The sequence below is a fragment of the Phyllobates terribilis genome, unplaced genomic scaffold (assembly GCF_046119375.1).
Source record: "Phyllobates terribilis strain yellow unplaced genomic scaffold, ASM4611937v1 Scaffold_2641__1_contigs__length_116562, whole genome shotgun sequence".
In the NCBI taxonomy this organism is placed as follows: Eukaryota; Metazoa; Chordata; class Amphibia; order Anura; family Dendrobatidae; genus Phyllobates; species Phyllobates terribilis.
The window spans coordinates 1-22,340 of record NW_027365398.1 but is presented as its reverse complement, the minus strand read 5'-3'; the positions used below and the strand labels follow the sequence as shown (position 1 = coordinate 22,340).

The following is a 22,340-nucleotide window of genomic DNA, read 5'->3' as shown; positions in this document are numbered from 1 at the left end:
ATCCCCGGTCCCAGCAAAGCGAAGCTTGACACCCATGGTCGCTTCAGGAATCGCCTTCTCGTTTCCTCCTCACTCTCCCCCTATAGCAGCATCCAGCTTAAGCCACCGAAGTGGCGATGCTGGAAGGCCGAGGGCTAGTACACAAGGAACCTCTTGTCCAAACACTAGGTCTGAGCCAAAAGGCCGAGAAGCGATAACCAGAATTGGTTTCAAACTACGGAGCCACCCAAGGATCCTGAAAAGTCCATTTGTGGAGATGAGCTCCTGGACTCCCGTTAAGAAGACATGTTGTCAACCTCTAGATCCCTTACATGCCTGCACTTTTCGGCTTGCTGCTGCTGCAATCCACGCGTTTTAGATCTGCATAACTCCACCTCTTTAAACACAGCACCTTCACCCCCTGCTGTTCCCACCCGCCTCAACACCGTTGGAAGGGAGGAGAACCAATTAAGGCGGGGGGTGGGGTGGAACGAGCAGCTGTCTACCCTTAGCAGGAGGGCTGCTGATTACATACCTCTCCTGCTGCTGCTGCTGCTGCTGCTGGCTGTCCAGCATCAGACTGAAGGTGGCTGCTGCTGTGCACAGGTATATAAAGGCTCAGAGCCTATTATGACACGCGCAGCCAGCGTTCCATTGCCACATTCCATCTACTGCAGGCAGGATACCTGGCTGGCTGAATGTCGCTGAGAAGCTCACAGAGACCGCCATAAGCAACAGTTTAACAGAATGCCACAGACTAATCAACCAAACTTTTTGGGTTGGGTTCTCTTTTATAGTCTGCAGGCATTAAATGAAAGAAGTCAGTGTTCCAGCAGAGGGAGACAACGTTTCAGAAAAGGCATTGTAGCAAACCAAAAAAGAAATTTTAAGCGCAGCAGAGTAACCAGCGCACATACCTGTTAGCTCAGGTGAGTTTAAAAGGCTGCTGTTGATAACAAGGGCATTTGCTAAATAGATGGTGTGTGTGCAACAATATACTGAAAGGTCAATTATATTGTGCAGCTTATCTCACCACCTGTAGTTATTTAGGTGAAAGCTCCAAAATGCTTGCCTAATATGTCTGTTTATCCAAAAGGAAGTAAAAAGGGAGAGCTAGAAAGATAGCATTTCATTACATTACATGGCAATGCAATGCACAGTTGCTGAAGTTGAACCAAAATGAGCTTGTAATCTGGCTTCTGCAACTTTGAACATGAAAAATCCAATGAGGAGAAGAAAAGCAAAGCCAGAGTCCATCGCAAAATCCGACAAACAAGCAAAATGAACAAAAAACATTGAATTCAATTCTTTCTGATTTTAGAAACTGCATTAAAGAAGGGGTGCACCGGTCCTGGAGATACTGCAATACCAGGTCAATGCGTGGAGTGGACAGAGCAAGCTCTTTTTCCATCTCCCTGTTCTAAAAATCCATTTAATATATGGTCCCCAGATAGGGGACGTATCAGATATTAAACTGATAAGAACAGATACTACACTTGATCTTAGCCAAAAGGCCGAGAAGCGATAACCAGAATTGGTTTCAAACTACGGAGCCACCCAAGGATCCTGAAAAGTCCATTTGTGGAGATGAGCTCCTGGACTCCCGTTAAGAAGACATGTTGTCAACCTCTAGATCCCTTACATGCCTGCACTTTTCGGCTTGCTGCTGCTGCAATCCACGCGTTTTAGATCTGCATAACTCCACCTCTTTAAACACAGCACCTTCACCCCCTGCTGTTCCCACCCGCCTCAACACCGTTGGAAGGGAGGAGAACCAATTAAGGCGGGGGGTGGGGTGGAACGAGCAGCTGTCTACCCTTAGCAGGAGGGCTGCTGATTACATACCTCTCCTGCTGCTGCTGCTGCTGGCTGTCCAGCAGCAGACTGAAGGTGGCTGCTGCTGTGCACAGGTATATAAAGGCTCAGAGCCTATTATGACACGCGCAGCCAGCGTTCCATTGCCACATTCCATCTACTGCAGGCAGGATACCTGGCTGGCTGAATGTCGCTGAGAAGCTCACAGAGACCGCCATAAGCAACAGTTTAACAGAATGCCACAGACTAATCAACCAAACTTTTTGGGTTGGGTTCTCTTTTATAGTCTGCAGGCATTAAATGAAAGAAGTCAGTGTTCCAGCAGAGGGAGACAACGTTTCAGAAAAGGCATTGTAGCAAACCAAAAAAGAAATTTTAAGCGCAGCAGAGTAACCAGCGCACATACCTGTTAGCTCAGGTGAGTTTAAAAGGCTGCTGTTGATAACAAGGGCATTTGCTAAATAGATGGTGTGTGTGCAACAATATACTGAAAGGTCAATTATATTGTGCAGCTTATCTCACCACCTGTAGTTATTTAGGTGAAAGCTCCAAAATGCTTGCCTAATATGTCTGTTTATCCAAAAGGAAGTAAAAAGGGAGAGCTAGAAAGATAGCATTTCATTACATTACATGGCAATGCAATGCACAGTTGCTGAAGTTGAACCAAAATGAGCTTGTAATCTGGCTTCTGCAACTTTGAACATGAAAAATCCAATGAGGAGAAGAAAAGCAAAGCCAAAGAGTCCATCCGAAAATCCGACAAACAAGCAAAATGAACAAAAAACATTGAATTCAATTCTTTCTGATTTTAGAAACTGCATTAAAGAAGGGGTGCACCGGTCCTGGAGATACTGCAATACCAGGTCAATGCGTGGAGTGGACAGAGCAAGCTCTTTTTCCATCTCCCTGTTCTAAAAATCCATTTAATATATGGTCCCCAGATAGGGGACGTATCAGATATTAAACTGATAAGAACAGATACTACACTTGATCTTAGCCAAAAGGCCGAGAAGCGATAACCAGAATTGGTTTCAAACTACGGAGCCACCCAAGGATCCTGAAAAGTCCATTTGTGGAGATGAGCTCCTGGACTCCCGTTAAGAAGACATGTTGTCAACCTCTAGATCCCTTACATGCCTGCACTTTTCGGCTTGCTGCTGCTGCAATCCACGCGTTTTAGATCTGCATAACTCCACCTCTTTAAACACAGCACCTTCACCCCCTGCTGTTCCCACCCGCCTCAACACCGTTGGAAGGGAGGAGAACCAATTAAGGCGGGGGGTGGGGTGGAACGAGCAGCTGTCTACCCTTAGCAGGAGGGCTGCTGATTATATACCTCTCCTGCTGCTGCTGCTGCTGCTGGCTGTCCAGCAGCAGACTGAAGGTGGCTGCTGCTGTGCACAGGTATATAAAGGCTCAGAGCCTATTATGACACGCGCAGCCAGCGTTCCATTGCCACATTCCATCTACTGCAGGCAGGATACCTGGCTGGCTGAATGTCGCTGAGAAGCTCACAGAGACCGCCATAAGCAACAGTTTAATAGAATGCCACAGACTAATCAACCAAACTTTTTGGGTTGGGTTCTCTTTTATAGTCTGCAGGCATCAAATGAAAGAAGTCAGTGTTCCAGCAGAGGGAGACAACGTTTCAGAAAAGGCATTGTAGCAAACCAAAAAAGAAATTTTAAGCGCAGCAGAGTAACCAGCGCACATACCTGTTAGCTCAGGTGAGTTTAAAAGGCTGCTGTTGATAACAAGGGCATTTGCTAAATAGATGGTGTGTGTGCAACAATATACTGAAAGGTCAATTATATTGTGCAGCTTATCTCACCACCTGTAGTTATTTAGGTGAAAGCTCCAAAATGCTTGCCTAAAATGTCTGTTTATCCAAAAGGAAGTAAAAAGGGAGAGCTAGAAAGATAGCATTTCATTACATTACATGGCAATGCAATGCACAGTTGCTGAAGTTGAACCAAAATGAGCTTGTAATCTGGCTTCTGCAACTTTGAATATGAAAAATCCAATGAGGAGAAGAAAAGCAAAGCCAAAGAGTCCATCCGAAAATCCGACAAACAAGCAAAATGAACAAAAAACATTGAATTCAATTCTTTCTGATTTTAGAAACTGCATTAAAGAAGGGGTGCACCGGTCCTGGAGATACTGCAATACCAGGTCAATGCGTGGAGTGGACAGAGCAAGCTCTTTTTCCATCTCCCTGTTCTAAAAATCCATTTAATATATGGTCCCCAGATAGGGGACGTATCAGATATTAAACTGATAAGAACAGATACTTCACTTGATCTTAGCCAAAAGGCCGAGAAGCGATAACCAGAATTGGTTTCAAACTACGGAGCCACCCAAGGATCCTGAAAAGTCCATTTGTGGAGATGAGCTCCTGGACTCCCGTTAAGAAGACATGTTGTCAACCTCTAGATCCCTTACATGCCTGCACTTTTCGGCTTGCTGCTGCTGCAATCCACGCGTTTTAGATCTGCATAACTCCACCTCTTTAAACACAGCACCTTCACCCCCTGCTGTTCCCACCCGCCTCAACACCGTTGGAAGGGAGGAGAACCAATTAAGGCGGGGGGTGGGGTGGAACGAGCAGCTGTCTACCCTTAGCAGGAGGGCTGCTGATTACATACCTCTCCTGCTGCTGCTGCTGGCTGTCCAGCAGCAGACTGAAGGTGGCTGCTGCTGTGCACAGGTATATAAAGGCTCAGAGCCTATTATGACACGCGCAGCCAGCGTTCCATTGCCACATTCCATCTACTGCAGGCAGGATACCTGGCTGGCTGAATGTCGCTGAGAAGCTCACAGAGACCGCCATAAGCAACAGTTTAACAGAATGCCACAGACTAATCAACCAAACTTTTTGGGTTGGGTTCTCTTTTATAGTCTGCAGGCATCAAATGAAAGAAGTCAGTGTTCCAGCAGAGGGAGACAACGTTTCAGAAAAGGCATTGTAGCAAACCAAAAAAGAAATTTTAAGCGCAGCAGAGTAACCAGCGCACATACCTGTTAGCTCAGGTGAGTTTAAAAGGCTGCTGTTGATAACAAGGGCATTTGCTAAATAGATGGTGTGTGTGCAACAATATACTGAAAGGTCAATTATATTGTGCAGCTTATCTCACCACCTGTAGTTATTTAGGTGAAAGCTCCAAAATGCTTGCCTAATATGTCTGTTTATCCAAAAGGAAGTAAAAAGGGAGAGCTAGAAAGATAGCATTTCATTACATTACATGGCAATGCAATGCACAGTTGCTGAAGTTGAACCAAAATGAGCTTGTAATCTGGCTTCTGCAACTTTGAACATGAAAAATCCAATGAGGAGAAGAAAAGCAAAGCCAAAGAGTCCATCCCAAAATCCGACAAACAAGCAAAATGAACAAAAAACATTGAATTCAATTCTTTCTGATTTTAGAAACTGCATTAAAGAAGGGGTGCACCGGTCCTGGAGATACTGCAATACCAGGTCAATGCGTGGAGTGGACAGAGCAAGCTCTTTTTCCATCTCCCTGTTCTAAAAATCCATTTAATATATGGTCCCCAGATAGGGGACGTATCAGATATTAAACTGATAAGAACAGATTTTTTTTTTAATTTGGCTATCCCCTGCAGAGGGATAAAACCGTTTATTAAAACTTTAACAAATTACAAGCATAATTACACAAATACCAAACGTTAAAAGACAAATGAAATTTACAAAACAAAAAAATACAAAGATTTTAAATAATTAGGTTCCATTGGTCAACAAGCCATTTTTTGGAAATATGTACATTCTTCTTTTTGTCAATTAAATAATAAGTATACATTTCACATAAACATAAACTTAAAACATCATTCACTGATAAAACATCTTGTTTAAAAATAGCAATGTTGCGCGCTTTCCAGAGAGATGACTTGGCGCAGTTCACTGTCTTCCAAGCCATTGTGTACTGGTCCATTGTGGGGCATTCCATAAGTCCGTATAGCACAGTTTTATATGTAAAGTCCTTGAGGTCTGCCACCCTTTCCAGTAGGGGGAGCAGTCTTCTCCAGAAATCCTTTGCAAAATTACATGTCCATAATAGATGTTCCACCGTTTCCTCGTCTTGGCATCCGGCTCTTGGGCAGATGGCAGACCTCACAAATCCTCTTCTGTATTGGAATGCCCGGCAAGGAAGACAGCGGTGCATGCAACTCCAAGCCAGATCTCTCTGTTCATTAAAAAGATAAAAAACGTTAATCATTTTCCAGATAGACATAGATTTGTCATCATCATATCTGTCAACATTACATATTTCCTCACTTTTACGTATTTCTTTAATTAGTTTCTTACTATTTCTTAATTCCTCTATCTTCTTAGTCCCTAAATTAAAATCTGACACTATTTTCCTTAAAATCTCATAATGCGTCGACAAATTAAAAGCATGGGGCACAGAAATATTAACTTCATACCATCCAAACTTTCTCATAAAAAATCCTGTATTAAAACGCATAAAAAAGGACCAATAGTGATTCTTAAAAAGGGCATTAAAACAGTAAACGAACAGATGGATTAAAAGAAACCTATTAAAATCTGGAAAATCTTTACCACCTTTTACTTTTGATTTCATCACGATTTCTCTTTTCAGCTTTTCCATTTTTGAGTTCCAAAAGAAGGTAAAACAGGTTTTGGTTATCTTTTTTAAAACATTAACAGGCGGGGGGAAAACCATGCTAAGATACAATAAAAGAGGTAAAATCACCATCTTTAAAACCAATACTTTACCCTCCATTGTAAGTCTCCTCATGTTCCACATACATATTTTCGTATTTACTTTCTGTGTAACTGTTTCCCAACTATTATAACCATCATTATTTTCAGTGAATGATATACCTAAAATGGAAATGGATTCGGAGACATTAATTGGTACATCACGTAAAATCATCCCCCCAACACTTAAAATGTTACACTTATTAAAATTGATTTTAAAACCAGAAGCTAGGCAAAAGGATTGCACTTGATGGAGAGTGGCCGTAAGTGATGGTGCATCTGTACACAAGACCGCCACGTCATCCATGTAGCCTACAACCTTGGCCTCCAAACCACCGCTTCCAGGCAGAGGGACACCGCATATCTGTTTATTTTGGCGTATTGCACATAACATTGGTTCCAGTGCACAGATAAACAGTAGGGGGGACAGAGGGCATCCCTGTTTCACCCCTGACCGTAAAAATACCTCTTGTGTCTTAAAACCATTCACTAAAATCTTACTTGTACAATCCTTGTAAAATGCTTTAAGCGATAGTAAAAACCCTTCTGGTATGCCCATTTTCTCTAAAACTTTAAAAAGATAAAAGTGTGAGACACGGTCAAATGCTTTTTCAAAATCAATAGATAAAATCGCCATTTTCCCCTTTCTGTCTTTCACATCCTCAATACAGTCTTTCACTAAATTCAGATTGTCCCATATACTGCGCCCCGGCACCCCACACACTTGATTAGAATGAATAACTTTGCTGATGACTTCTTTTAGACGATTTGCACAAATTTTAGCCATTATTTTATAGTCACAATTTAAAAGTGTTATTGGTCTCCAGTTTTCTAATTTTGATTTATCGCCTTTTTTGTATAGGAGGGAGACTTCACCTTTCTTCCAGGAATTTAATAAAACCTTATTATTAAAAACCTCAGTAAACAAATAAAACAAATCATCTTTTAAAATATCATAAAAACATACATAAAATTCTATTGGGATGCCATCAGGACCAGGGACCTTTCCAGTTTTAAAACTTTTAATAGTTTTTAACACTTCTTGTTCCGTTAAAACTTGGGATAAAAACTCTTGGGATGCGGGATCTAAAACAGCTGTTAGTCCTTGCAGCGAATCATCCATTAATTTATTATCTATATTTTTTCCATTAAAAAGATTAGAAAAAAAAACCTCAACTTTACCCAGCATATTTTTTATATTATTCTCACCATCTATATGGTCAATTATCACTTTTTCTTTTTTATTTTTCCTAAAAAAATATCTGGAACACTTTTCATTTTCTTCTATATGTTGTACTCTAGAACGAAAAATTATCTCTTTTCCTTTTTGTTCTAGCCATTTTGAAATCTCTTCTTTTAAGTTTGAAATATCAACTTGTACATCTATCCCATTGTCTCTGAGCTTAAATAATGTTTGTAGGCGGGTATTTAAAATTCTATATTCTTCATATTTTTCTTTGGCTCTACATATACTCTTTTTAATAAAAAAGTCTTTTATTTTTACTTTCATTCTATCCCACCATACACTCATAGTCTCATTTGTTTTTTTCCCTTTTCTACATTTCCTATAAAACTCAATAAAATCTGATAAAATCTGCGGGTCGGTTAAAAGGGATACGTTCATTTTCCAGCTTTTCTTACCACATTTTTTGTTGTCATTTACTTTTATGGTAAAGGATAAAAGTTTATGGTCTGAAAATATATTAGTTAAAACTTCACATTTGGCAGGTATTGTTTTATCTGAACCAAAAATAAAATCAATCCTAGAGCTACAATTAGCATTGCTCCAAGTGAAACCGGCGTCCTCTGTGCTGTCACTATGACACTCTTTATATATGTCTTTCAATTTAGCATCTTTGACTATATCATGTAGCATACCTGAGGTTTTATCGTAGTTCCTGCTTACAGAGCTGGAGCGCCGGTTTTCACCTTTTAAAACACAATTAAAATCCCCTGCTAAGATAAAAGGTTCAGAGTTATTAATAAATAATGGTAAAAGATCAAGCATTTCGGCTCTTTCATTTTTCTCTGGGGATCCATAAAAATTTAAAAACTGCCATCTAATACCATCAATAAAAGCTTTCACTAATAAAATACGACCTGGTAAAATTTCCTGAATAAAATCAATTAAAACGTTCCCTTTAAAAAGTATGGCTACACCCGCTGATCCTGCAGCATTCGATCCGGACCAGACAGATGGCCCACACTTCCACTCATCTTTATATTTTTGATATGACATTTCATGTGGGATATTACATTCTTGCAGAAAAAATACAGATGCAGTAAAACACGTAAAAAAATTAAAAAGAGCAGTTCTTCTCGTGTTAGATTTTATGCCTCTCACGTTGAGGGAAATACCTTTGAGTTCAGCCATCATTAGAAAATGTAGAAATTTTAATTAGGTAACTAAGAGCAACGGATTTACCTGTCCGATGAACCTGATCAGACCACTGGGCTTGCGCCTCCCTCCTCATCTGATAGTATCGTCACGAGAGTCTCCGTGGAGGAGGAAAGATTACCACATTTATATAAACCCGACGCTACACTGGCATAGCTCGGAGGGCTGGCTGGCAGAACCCGCTGGGTCTCCATTGGCTGGCCATGCAGTTCCTCATCAGGTGGGTCCCCGAGGGGTTCCGCCGCCCCTGTTTGACCTGTAGAAGGTCGTCCTATAGGAGGAGGTTGCGCACAAGGCAGAGCCTCTGACTCTTCAGAGGCAGCAAGATCCCGGTCCCCACCTGTAGCAGCGGAGACCGAAACCCCTGAGGGTCCAGCGTCCACGTCCCCTTCTGGAGAAGTGTCCATCTGTTCACCTCCTGCTGCCTCCTCCGAACCACCCTTTTTCTTTTTCTTAGGACCCACCTTTATCCACTCAGCGCCCTCAGCACTAGGAGACCCAGACTGGGCATGGGCTTCTGTGTCGGCCTTTTGCCGGTCCCTTTTGACCTTACCAGTAGTGCCCTTCTGCTCCTTCTCAGCCCTCCTTTTGGACTCCCGCAGGTCCTGCAGCCAGGTTTTGGGATTTGGTATTTTACCTGTCATAGACTCTGGAGACACTTCACTATTTGGTACGCCCTTATTGTCTCCAGAGGCTCCAGGTTGTTGTTCCTCCTCCTGAGGGGTGGTCTGACCTTTTGGTCCTTGGTCGGACATCTTGGACTTCTCCTTTTGCTCATCTTCCCGAAATCTGTGAGGGCAAGAAAAATAAAAGTGACCTGGAGTCTGGCAAAAACTGCATTTCTTTTCCTTAGGGCATTCTTTTGTCTCATGTTCTTCACTAGCACAATTTCTACATGATACATGACAGTTTTCTTTTGAATGACCATAGCGCCCACAATTTCTGCAATATACTGGCATCCCAGAAAAGAAGAAATCCCCATTTGTTTGCCCAATTTTGAAACGGGCAGGGGGGAGCCGTATACCACCTGGTGTATTTGGATCTCTTGTACACTTCACAAGGAATTTCCACTTAGATGTCCATATGTTATATTCGTTTAATATCTTCCCAATACATTTAACACTTTTAAAATAAATTGCTAGAAATGACATTACTTCTGGAGCAGAAACAAAGGGCGAAAATATTTTTACAATAACCAGTCTTACCTCATCCAGGACGTGCTCAACAATTTGTATCCCTTTCAAAACAGGACTATTTTCAACTTTTTTTAACTTTTCTAGTACATCTCTAAAAATACCTTCTCCGGTGAATGTGATGTCATAGTCACCTCTTCTGGGATAATCCTGGATGGAGAGAATATCATTCCTTTGTACGCCAAGAAGGTTCCTGAGCACGTCCTGGACTACATACCCTAATTTCCTCATATCCGAGCCACCCACCGTGAAGTGAACTCGGATAGAGTTTTTTAGCCTCGCATAAAGAGGCACGAGGTTAGGGTCAACCTCCATGGAAAAACGCAACAAGGTTGCAAATTGCAGCCGCTTGCAATCTGCGCTCCCAGTGTTCTTGCAGCGAAAAACACCTGGAAGCTGGGGGATCGCAACTCGTTACCCTGGGACTAAGCCCTCTCCCTAATAGCAGCAAGCAGGTTAAGTCCACCAAAGTGGACGATCCTGCCAGGCCAAGGAGAGGGGTACCCGAGTGCCCTTCAACCACAATCTCCTGCAATAAAGCACTTGATCGTAGCCAAAAGGCCGAGAAGCGATAACCAGAATTGGTTTCAAACTACGGAGCCACCCAAGGATCCTGAAAAGTCCATTTGTGGAGATGAGCTCCTGGACTCCCGTTAAGAAGACATGTTGTCAACCTCTAGATCCCTTACATGCCTGCACTTTTCGGCTTGCTGCTGCTGCAATCCACGCGTTTTAGATCTGCATAACTCCACCTCTTTAAACACAGCACCTTCACCCCCTGCTGTTCCCACCCGCCTCAACACCGTTGGAAGGGAGGAGAACCAATTAAGGCGGGGGGTGGGGTGGAACGAGCAGCTGTCTACCCTTAGCAGGAGGGCTGCTGATTACATACCTCTCCTGCTGCTGCTGCTGCTGCTGCTGGCTGTCCAGCAGCAGACTGAAGGTGGCTGCTGCTGTGCACAGGTATATAAAGGCTCAGAGCCTATTATGACACGCGCAGCCAGCGTTCCATTGCCACATTCCATCTACTGCAGGCAGGATACCTGGCTGGCTGAATGTCGCTGAGAAGCTCACAGAGACCGCCATAAGCAACAGTTTAACAGAATGCCACAGACTAATCAACCAAACTTTTTGGGTTGGGTTCTCTTTTATAGTCTGCAGGCATTAAATGAAAGAAGTCAGTGTTCCAGCAGAGGGAGACAACGTTTCAGAAAAGGGATTGTAGCAAACCAAAAAAGAAATTTTAAGCGCAGCAGAGTAACCAGCGCACATACCTGTTAGCTCAGGTGAGTTTAAAAGGCTGCTGTTGATAACAAGGGCATTTGCTAAATAGATGGTGTGTGTGCAACAATATACTGAAAGGTCAATTATATTGTGCAGCTTATCTCACCACCTGTAGTTATTTAGGTGAAAGCTCCAAAATGCTTGCCTAATATGTCTGTTTATCCAAAAGGAAGTAAAAAGGGAGAGCTAGAAAGATAGCATTTCATTACATTACATGGCAATGCAATGCACAGTTGCTGAAGTTGAACCAAAATGAGCTTGCAATCTGGCTTCTGCAACTTTGAACATGAAAAATCCAATGAGGAGAAGAAAAGCAAAGCCAAAGAGTCCATCCCAAAATCCGACAAACAAGCAAAATGAACAAAAAACATTGAATTCAATTCTTTCTGATTTTAGAAACTGCATTAAAGAAGGGGTGCACCGGTCCTGGAGATACTGCAATACCAGGTCAATGCGTGGAGTGGACAGAGCAAGCTCTTTTTCCATCACCCTGTTCTAAAAATCCATTTAATATATGGTCCCCAGATAGGGGACGTATCAGATATTAAACTGATAAGAACAGATACTACACTTGATCTTAGCCAAAAGGCCGAGAAGCGATAACCAGAATTGGTTTCAAACTACGGAGCCACCCAAGGATCCTGAAAAGTCCATTTGTGGAGATGAGCTCCTGGACTCCCGTTAAGAAGACATGTTGTCAACCTCTAGATCCCTTACATGCCTGCACTTTTCGGCTTGCTGCTGCTGCAATCCACGCGTTTTAGATCTGCATAACTCCACCTCTTTAAACACAGCACCTTCACCCCCTGCTGTTCCCACCCGCCTCAACACCGTTGGAAGGGAGGAGAACCAATTAAGGCGGGGGGTGGGGTGGAACGAGCAGCTGTCTACCCTTAGCAGGAGGGCTGCTGATTACATACCTCTCCTGCTGCTGCTGCTGCTGCTGGCTGTCCAGCAGCAGACTGAAGGTGGCTGCTGCTGTGCACAGGTATATAAAGGCTCAGAGCCTATTATGACACGCGCAGCCAGCGTTCCATTGCCACATTCCATCTACTGCAGGCAGGATACCTGGCTGGCTGAATGTCGCTGAGAAGCTCACAGAGACCGCCATAAGCAACAGTTTAACAGAATGCCACAGACTAATCAACCAAACTTTTTGGGTTGGGTTCTCTTTTATAGTCTGCAGGCATTAAATGAAAGAAGTCAGTGTTCCAGCAGAGGGAGACAACGTTTCAGAAAAGGGATTGTAGCAAACCAAAAAAGAAATTTTAAGCGCAGCAGAGTAACCAGCGCACATACCTGTTAGCTCAGGTGAGTTTAAAAGGCTGCTGTTGATAACAAGGGCATTTGCTAAATAGATGGTGTGTGTGCAACAATATACTGAAAGGTCAATTATATTGTGCAGCTTATCTCACCACCTGTAGTTATTTAGGTGAAAGCTCCAAAATGCTTGCCTAATATGTCTGTTTATCCAAAAGGAAGTAAAAAGGGAGAGCTAGAAAGATAGCATTTCATTACATTACATGGCAATGCAATGCACAGTTGCTGAAGTTGAACCAAAATGAGCTTGCAATCTGGCTTCTGCAACTTTGAACATGAAAAATCCAATGAGGAGAAGAAAAGCAAAGCCAAAGAGTCCATCCCAAAATCCGACAAACAAGCAAAATGAACAAAAAACATTGAATTCAATTCTTTCTGATTTTAGAAACTGCATTAAAGAAGGGGTGCACCGGTCCTGGAGATACTGCAATACCAGGTCAATGCGTGGAGTGGACAGAGCAAGCTCTTTTTCCATCACCCTGTTCTAAAAATCCATTTAATATATGGTCCCCAGATAGGGGACGTATCAGATATTAAACTGATAAGAACAGATACTACACTTGATCTTAGCCAAAAGGCCGAGAAGCGATAACCAGAATTGGTTTCAAACTACGGAGCCACCCAAGGATCCTGAAAAGTCCATTTGTGGAGATGAGCTCCTGGACTCCCGTTAAGAAGACATGTTGTCAACCTCTAGATCCCTTACATGCCTGCACTTTTCGGCTTGCTGCTGCTGCAATCCACGCGTTTTAGATCTGCATAACTCCACCTCTTTAAACACAGCACCTTCACCCCCTGCTGTTCCCACCCGCCTCAACACCGTTGGAAGGGAGGAGAACCAATTAAGGCGGGGGGTGGGGTGGAACGAGCAGCTGTCTACCCTTAGCAGGAGGGCTGCTGATTACATACCTCTCCTGCTGCTGCTGCTGCTGCTGGCTGTCCAGCAGCAGACTGAAGGTGGCTGCTGCTGTGCACAGGTATATAAAGGCTCAGAGCCTATTATGACACGCGCAGCCAGCGTTCCATTGCCACATTCCATCTACTGCAGGCAGGATACCTGGCTGGCTGAATGTCGCTGAGAAGCTCACAGAGACCGCCATAAGCAACAGTTTAACAGAATGCCACAGACTAATCAACCAAACTTTTTGGGTTGGGTTCTCTTTTATAGTCTGCAGGCATTAAATGAAAGAAGTCAGTGTTCCAGCAGAGGGAGACAACGTTTCAGAAAAGGCATTGTAGCAAACCAAAAAAGAAATTTTAAGCGCAGCAGAGTAACCAGCGCACATACCTGTTAGCTCAGGTGAGTTTAAAAGGCTGCTGTTGATAACAAGGGCATTTGCTAAATCGATGGTGTGTGTGCAACAATATACTGAAAGGTCAATTATATTGTGCAGCTTATCTCACCACCTGTAGTTATTTAGGTGAAAGCTCCAAAATGCTTGCCTAATATGTCTGTTTATCCAAAAGGAAGTAAAAAGGGAGAGCTAGAAAGATAGCATTTCATTACATTACATGGCAATGCAATGCACAGTTGCTGAAGTTGAACCAAAATGAGCTTGTAATCTGGCTTCTGCAACTTTGAACATGAAAAATCCAATGAGGAGAAGAAAAGCAAAGCCAAAGAGTCCATCCCAAAATCCGACAAACAAGCAAAATGAACAAAAAACATTGAATTCAATTCTTTCTGATTTTAGAAACTGCATTAAAGAAGGGGTGCACCGGTCCTGGAGATACTGCAATACTAGGTCAATGCGTGGAGTGGACAGAGCAAGCTCTTTTTCCATCTCCCTGTTCTAAAAATCCATTTAATATATGGTCCCCAGATAGGGGACGTATCAGATATTAAACTGATAAGAACAGATACTACACTTGATCTTAGCCAAAAGGCCGAGAAGCGATAACCAGAATTGGTTTCAAACTACGGAGCCACCCAAGGATCCTGAAAAGTCCATTTGTGGAGATGAGCTCCTGGACTCCCGTTAAGAAGACATGTTGTCAACCTCTAGATCCCTTACATGCCTGCACTTTTCGGCTTGCTGCTGCTGCAATCCACGCGTTTTAGATCTGCATAACTCCACCTCTTTAAACACAGCACCTTCACCCCCTACTGTTCCCACCCGCCTCAACACCGTTGGAAGGGAGGAGAACCAATTAAGGCGGGGGGTGGGGTGGAACGAGCAGCTGTCTACCCTTAGCAGGAGGGCTGCTGATTACATACCTCTCCTGCTGCTGCTGCTGCTGCTGCTGGCTGTCCAGCAGCAGACTGAAGGTGGCTGCTGCTGTGCACAGGTATATAAAGGCTCAGAGCCTATTATGACACGCGCAGCCAGCGTTCCATTGCCACATTCCATCTACTGCAGGCAGGATACCTGGCTGGCTGAATGTCGCTGAGAAGCTCACAGAGATCGCCATAAGCAACAGTTTAACAGAATGCCACAGACTAATCAACCAAACTTTTTGGGTTGGGTTCTCTTTTATAGTCTGCAGGCATCAAATGAAACAAGTCAGTGTTCCAGCAGAGGGAGACAACGTTTCAGAAAAGGCATTGTAGCAAACCAAAAAAGAAATTTTAAGCGCAGCAGAGTAACCAGCGCACATACCTGTTAGCTCAGGTGAGTTTAAAAGGCTGCTGTTGATAACAAGGGCATTTGCTAAATAGATGGTGTGTGTGCAACAATATACTGAAAGGTCAATTATATTGTGCAGCTTATCTCACCACCTGTAGTTATTTAGGTGAAAGCTCCAAAATGCTTGCCTAATATGTCTGTTTATCCAAAAGGAAGTAAAAAGGGAGAGCTAGAAAGATAGCATTTCATTACATTACATGGCAATGCAATGCACAGTTGCTGAAGTTGAACCAAAATGAGCTTGTAATCTGGCTTCTGCAACTTTGAACATGAAAAATCCAATGAGGAGAAGAAAAGCAAAGCCAAAGAGTCCATCCCAAAATCCGACAAACAAGCAAAATGAACAAAAAACATTGAATTCAATTCTTTCTGATTTTAGAAACTGCATTAAAGAAGGGGTGCACCGGTCCTGGAGATACTGCAATACCAGGTCAATGCGTGGAGTGGACAGAGCAAGCTCTTTTTCCATCTCCCTGTTCTAAAAATCCATTTAATATATGGTCCCCAGATAGGGGACGTATCAGATATTAAACTGATAAGAACAGATCAGGTTTCAACATAATTTATTAAGTGCGTAAAAGATGGTTTACAATCAAAAAACAGCAACACAAACAATACATTAATAAAACACAGAATTCCACCCATAAAAACCCCATATACGATTAGCATCCCTCCTCCCAATACATTTGACATCCCTCAAGTAATAAATATACATCTGACTAAAAGCAATTTTAAGACAATCCTTCACAGAAATAGCATCACGTTTAAAAAGTAAAATATTGCGTGCCTTCCAAAGGGCGTCTTTAAAACAGTTAATCATACACCAACATATACAATACTGTTGAGGGGTCGGACATTTAAAAAGGCCATATAAAACATATTCATGGTTAAAATCTCTTAAACCGCAAGTCCATTTTAAAAGAATCCCAACTTTGTGCCAAAGTTCCTGTGCAAATGGGCAATTCCACATAAGGTGCAAGGTGGTTTCGTCATTAATACATGAGTCTCTGGGGCATTTTGCTCTGGCCACCAGGCCTCTCCTGTGGTGAAACTCTCTGGTGGGGAGGCACTGGTGGACCACCATCCATGCGATGTCCTTATGTCCATTTGCTAAGAATTTCCCGAAGACATTCTTCCAAACTTGCTTCGATCTCTCTTCTGAGAAATTTACTATGGGGGTCACATCTTCATTCCTCCTCAGAAAAGATAAAAGCTTCTTGCGGTCTTTAAAAATGTCCATATTAAAATCACCAAGGCTATAAAATCGAACAGTCTTTTCTAAGATTGCTTGGTGTTTGGGGGGGCATAGTAAAACAGGGGAATTCAACGACAACTTAAACCATCTTTTAAAAATCATCCCACAAGTATATTTTAAAAAATAACTTAGCGCACTATTACCATTAAAATGTTTGAAACAAAAGCAGAAATAATTTAAATACAAATAAATATGTAAGTCGGGGACATCCCTTCCGCCGTTCATTTTATTCTTCCTCATTATTTCTCTCCTTAATTTTTCCATTTTGGAGTTCCATAAAAACATAAAGATCATCCTAGTCATTTTTTTAATTAAAACATCAGAGGGGGGGTACACCATAGCTATATACAGTATGAGGGGTAACAACACTGATTTTATAATAAAATTTTCCCCTCCATTGTTAGGGACCTCAAACCCCAAAATGATATTTTCTTTGACATTTTTTCTATGACATTCTCCCAGCTTTGAGTTCCCACATTCTCCTCGTTAAAAACAACTCCAAGAATTTTTACATTGTCTCGTTTTATAGTGAGCTGCGGGAGTTGGGCGGTGTCCCAGGATCCCAAAGTCAGACATTCAGATTTATTTAAATTAAGTTTAAACCCGGATGCCTGGGAAAAAAATTCAATGCGCAACACCGCCCTCCGGAGGGAAGCAGGGTCCAAGCACACAACCGTCACGTCATCCATGTAGCCAAAGACTCTCACATCACTGCCACCTCCGCCAGGAACAGGAACCCCTCTAATCACTTTGTCTTTCCTTATTGCGCTCAGCAGGGGCTCCATGGCGCAGATGAACAGGATGGGCGACAAGGGGCATCCCTGCTTCACTCCGGACTCAAGGGGAACTCCATCTGTTAAAAAGCCATTAAGAGAAATTTGACTAAAACAATTTTTATATAAAATCTTAATACAATTTAAAAGCATATTAGGAATACCCATCCTTTTTAAAACTCTAAAAAGAAATCTATGAGAGACTCTATCGAAAGCTTTTTCAAAATCTAGGGCTAAAAGAGCTACATTTTGACCCCGGTCTCTGGAATACCAAATTACATCCCTTAATACGTTTAAAACCTCTGAAATACTTCTGCCTGGTACACTACAAACCTGCTCAGGCTGGATTAGTTTGGCAATGACATTCCTGAGCCGGTTTGCAACCACCTTAGCAAGTACCTTGTAATCAACGTTTAGGAGAGTTATGGGTCTCCAATTCGCTAGAGCACTGCGATCACCTTTTTTATATATCAAAGACACCACTCCTCTCCTCCACGAAAATGGCAACTGTTCACAAATAAAAACTTCTTTAAAAAGCATAAAAAGGTCCTCTTTTAAAATGTCCCAAAAAGTAAGGTAAAATTCTACAGGTAGTCCATCACACCCAGGTGCTTTACCCTTAGAGAAACTTTTAAAAACATAAAATAATTCCTCTAAAACAATATCGCGTTCTAAAAACTCCTGGTCTGTAAAATTTAACTTAAAATCGAGATCATTAAGAGCATCAGATAAAAAGGACTCATCTATACACTTTTTTACTAAAAAGATGCTTACAAAAGTTAAAAGTAGCATTCAACATTCCCTGCATAGATGTTTCACCCTCTAGATTTGTGATCACTTCTCTTTTATCCATGACTTTTTTGAAGAAGAAGCAAGAGCACTTCTCCCCCTCCTCCAAGTGCTGCACTCTAGAGTTAAAAATAATCTCTTTCCCCTTTGTGTCTATGCAGTTCTGGATTTCAGTTTTTAGGCTAGCAATATCATCTCCCACCTCCACCCCTAGCTCTTTGAATTTAAAAAGTGTTTGTAGTTTGGTATTAAGATCACTAAAACATCTTTTTTTCTCTCTAGCTTTACGTCTCCCTGCTTTTATAAAAAACATTCTGACTTTTTTTTTCAAATTTTCCCACCAGGTTACCATAGGGGCATCAGAAGGTTTTTGTCGCCGCCAGGCTTGATAGGCTTTACCAAAGTCTTGTCGAATCAGAGGGTCCTCCAGCAGGTAAGTACTTAGACGCCAGAGGCCCCTGTTGACCCTCTGTTCATCCCGGTATTCTAGGTGCACCTCCAAGCCCTTATGGTCAGAAAATATATTTGATGTTAAAACACATTTTACAGGGTTAAAATCATCTGATAGGAAAATAAAATCGATCCTGGAGGACACCCCTCTTCCGGACCACGTATAACCAGGGTCCGTCGGCAGGAGTGACCTCCACGCATCGCATAATTTAAAATCAGTTATAAAATCTTTCAATAGATGACATGACTTATCCAATTTGCGTAAAGGGTCACCCCCCGCTCGTTGTTCACTAGCACAAAGACAATTAAAATCACCCCCTACGATCAGGGGAGATGACCCAGTACAGTACAATGGCAATATCCCAAATAAATTAATTCTCTCTTGCTTATCAGGGGGAGCATAAATATTCATTACACGTAGGGTAAAACCATTAAATTTAAAATGCACTAAAACCACTCTGCCTGGTACTATTTCTGTGACAGCATTTACAGTAATATTTCTCCCACGACAGAGGAAGCCCACCCCCGCTGACTTGTTGTCATTGGAGCCAGACCAGATGGAGGGCCCCAGTCTCCAATCTGTCTTGATGTCATTATAATTTAGTGCATGTTGTATCCCGCATTCCTGTAATAAACAAATGTCAAAGTCAGCGGTTTCTAAATACTTGAATAGAGCAGCCCTACGAACTGGGCTCTTTAATGACCTCACATTCAGTGAGACAAGTCTTAATGTCGGCATTCATAGGTCAGGGTGGTGGATCTTCCATGAGGACACCTGACTCAAAGCCCTGTATGTCAAATTGCTCCAGGACATCCGGGCTAGAGGACCCAAACGACTCGATATTCTGTGAGCCGGCGGTTGCCCCCTCGTAGGTCACGGTTCCCAGCCACATTCCAGGAGACGCTGGGGCTTCGACATTCCGTCTCTTTTTCGGGGCAGACTCCACTAGGTCACTGGTGCAGTCCTCCTCTTCCTCCACCTCCTCCAGGGGGAGAGACTGGTCCATCAGGATAAGATCACCAACACCGATTCCCTGATGTTCGCCACCTAGAAGCAAAGCCCCCTCATCTGGCTGGCTAATCGCCCTGGAAGATCCTGAGGCCATCGCTGCGTGGTCCCCTGTAGCCAACCGCACAGGGGCACCACCCTCCAGCCCAACAGGATCGGTATCGGGAACCATCGACACGGAGGATACCCTCCCAGAAGGAGAACCCCTCCGCTCCGGTCTATGCGAGGTCCGCCCATCGTTAAGGGACTTCGATGCAGGGGCCGCCCCAGAGGGGCCTCCGGCTCCCTGCTCCATCCCAGCCTTCTCGCCCTTCGAACCGCCCTCCGACGCCGGCCCGCCAGTGAAGACCGGCGGGCGCATCGGCTCAGCTGCAGAAGATGCAGCTTCTGCATAGGTCCTGGTCCTGGTCCTGTTGGGGCATCCTCGGAACATGTGCCCCGCCTCACCACAAAGATTGCATTTCCTCCCAGCGGGACAGTCCTTCATTAAATGTCCGTAACAGCTGCAATTATTGCAGCGGTCTACTTTCCTGCCCGTGCAGGACGTTTGGGTATGACCCATTTGTCCACAGTTCCTGCAACATACCGGCATTCCAGGGTAAAATAAGTAGCCTCTGCTCTTACCGATCACAAATGTTGAGGGAGGGTGTAGCATTCCTCCCACTCCGCTTGGGTCCCTCTTTAGACGGGCCATGTACCTCCTCTTGCCGCACCAGAAGCCTACCGCGTTCTTCACAGTGCCCAGGTATCTCAGATCATCACAATAACGGATAAGGTAGGTCGAGATGTCTGCAGCTTCCACAAAGGGGTTCGGGAAATGCACCACGATAGGGATCTCGTCATAGGCATACAAGAGACAAAAGGTTAGTCCATCCAATTCATCTAAGTAGTTTTTCTCATTTACCTTTTGTACGAGTTGGTGACAGCATCCCTGGCTCTTGAAGGTGATGGTGTAAGTCCCCTTGTACTCATTGTCCTGGAAGCAGAATATGTCTTCCCGCCGAAACTCCAGAACTCCAAGCAGAATCCTATGGCAGATGTAGTCCAAGTTCTTCTCCGTCCTCGATCCTGCTCCAACTTCAATCCTCACGGTGTTCCGCATCCGGGCATCACCCGATGAATATGTGAGCGTTGCCGGCATCCTTCACTCAGGAACGTACCGACTCTTCTCTCTGAAAGGCGCAAGCCTTCATGGGATCCCTTCCCGTTGCTCCCGGACTAATCCTTCCTCCCAATAGCAGCAGGGGGGTTAAGTCCCTCCGAAGAGGAACGATCCCCCCAGGCCGAGAGAAAGGGTACCAAGAGCACCTCACAGGCAAGACCACACAGGTAAACCTGATAGATCGTGCCAAAAGGCCGAGAAACGATAACCAGAATTGGTTTCAAACTACGGAGCCACCCAAGGATCCTGAAAAGTCCATTTGTGGAGATGAGCTCCTGGACTCCCGTTAAGAAGACATGTTGTCAACCTCTAGATATCTTACATGCCTGCACTTTTCGGCTTGCTGCTGCTGCAATCCACGCGTTTTAGATCTGCATAACTCCACCTCTTTAAACACAGCACCTTCACCCCCTGCTGTTCCCACCCGCCTCAACACCGTTGGAAGGGAGGAGAACCAATTAAGGCGGGGGGTGGGGTGGAACGAGCAGCTGTCTACCCTTAGAAGGAGGGCTGCTGATTACATACCTCTCCTGCTGCTGCTGCTGCTGCTGCTGGCTGTCCAGCAGCAGACTGAAGGTGGCTGCTGCTGTGCACAGGTATATAAAGGCTCAGAGCCTATTATGACACGCGCAGCCAGCGTTCCATTGCCACATTCCATCTACTGCAGGCAGGATACCTGGCTGGCTGAATGTCGCTGAGAAGCTCACAGAGACCGCCATAAGCAACAGTTTAACAGAATGCCACAGACTAATCAACCAAACTTTTTGGGTTGGGTTCTCTTTTATAGTCTGCAGGCATTAAATGAAAGAAGTCAGTGTTCCAGCAGAGGGAGACAACGTTTCAGAAAAGGCATTGTAGCAAACCAAAAAAGAAATTTTAAGCGCAGCAGAGTAACCAGCGCACATACCTGTTAGCTCAGGTGAGTTTAAAAGGCTGCTGTTGATAACAAGGGCATTTGCTAAATAGATGGTGTGTGTGCAACAATATACTGAAAGGTCAATTATATTGTGCAGCTTATCTCACCACCTGTAGTTATTTAGGTGAAAGCTCCAAAATGCTTGCCTAATATGTCTGTTTATCCAAAAGGAAGTAAAAAGGGAGAGCTAGAAAGATAGCATTTCATTACATTACATGGCAATGCAATGCACAGTTGCTGAAGTTGAACCAAAATGAGCTTGTAATCTGGCTTCTGCAACTTTGAACATGAAAAATCCAATGAGGAGAAGAAAAGCAAAGCCAAAGAGTCCATCCCAAAATCCGACAAACAAGCAAAATGAACAAAAAACATTGAATTCAATTCTTTCTGATTTTAGAAACTGCATTAAAGAAGGGGTGCACCGGTCCTGGAGATACTGTAATACCAGGTCAATGCGTGGAGTGGACAGAGCAAGCTCTTTTTCCATCTCCCTGTTCTAAAAATCCATTTAATATATGGTCCCCAGATAGGGGACGTATCAGATATTAAACTGATAAGAACAGATTTTTGATTGAATATATCTTTTATTAGCACAAAAAATAAGTTAACAGACAGTGTACAGTGCCGCAGCC

At 43.4% G+C, this 22,340-nt stretch overlaps 9 non-coding genes across 9 annotated transcripts; all 9 read right to left on the bottom strand.

The window, feature by feature from the left end:
• Window positions 1–1,314: 1,314 nt before the first annotated feature.
• LOC141246860 (U2 spliceosomal RNA) lies at window positions 1,315–1,505 on the bottom strand. Its single transcript, XR_012310408.1, has one exon. It is a non-coding gene; the product is annotated as a U2 spliceosomal RNA (small nuclear RNA).
• A 1,115-nt stretch (window positions 1,506–2,620) lies between these two features.
• Window positions 2,621–2,811, bottom strand: LOC141246848 (U2 spliceosomal RNA). The gene has a single exon (XR_012310397.1). It is a non-coding gene; the product is annotated as a U2 spliceosomal RNA (small nuclear RNA).
• Window positions 2,812–3,929: 1,118 nt separating this feature from the next.
• LOC141246866 (U2 spliceosomal RNA) lies at window positions 3,930–4,120 on the bottom strand. Its single transcript, XR_012310413.1, has one exon. It is a non-coding gene; the product is annotated as a U2 spliceosomal RNA (small nuclear RNA).
• A 1,112-nt stretch (window positions 4,121–5,232) lies between these two features.
• Window positions 5,233–5,421, bottom strand: LOC141246874 (U2 spliceosomal RNA). The gene has a single exon (XR_012310420.1). It is a non-coding gene; the product is annotated as a U2 spliceosomal RNA (small nuclear RNA).
• A 6,396-nt stretch (window positions 5,422–11,817) lies between these two features.
• On the bottom strand, window positions 11,818–12,008 carry LOC141246865 (U2 spliceosomal RNA). Its single transcript, XR_012310412.1, has one exon. It is a non-coding gene; the product is annotated as a U2 spliceosomal RNA (small nuclear RNA).
• A 1,118-nt stretch (window positions 12,009–13,126) lies between these two features.
• LOC141246864 (U2 spliceosomal RNA) lies at window positions 13,127–13,317 on the bottom strand. The gene has a single exon (XR_012310411.1). It is a non-coding gene; the product is annotated as a U2 spliceosomal RNA (small nuclear RNA).
• Window positions 13,318–14,435: 1,118 nt separating this feature from the next.
• Window positions 14,436–14,626, bottom strand: LOC141246869 (U2 spliceosomal RNA). The gene has a single exon (XR_012310416.1). It is a non-coding gene; the product is annotated as a U2 spliceosomal RNA (small nuclear RNA).
• Window positions 14,627–15,747: 1,121 nt separating this feature from the next.
• LOC141246876 (U2 spliceosomal RNA) lies at window positions 15,748–15,937 on the bottom strand. The gene has a single exon (XR_012310422.1). It is a non-coding gene; the product is annotated as a U2 spliceosomal RNA (small nuclear RNA).
• Window positions 15,938–22,119: 6,182 nt separating this feature from the next.
• LOC141246871 (U2 spliceosomal RNA) lies at window positions 22,120–22,311 on the bottom strand. The gene has a single exon (XR_012310418.1). It is a non-coding gene; the product is annotated as a U2 spliceosomal RNA (small nuclear RNA).
• Window positions 22,312–22,340: the final 29 nt, after the last annotated feature.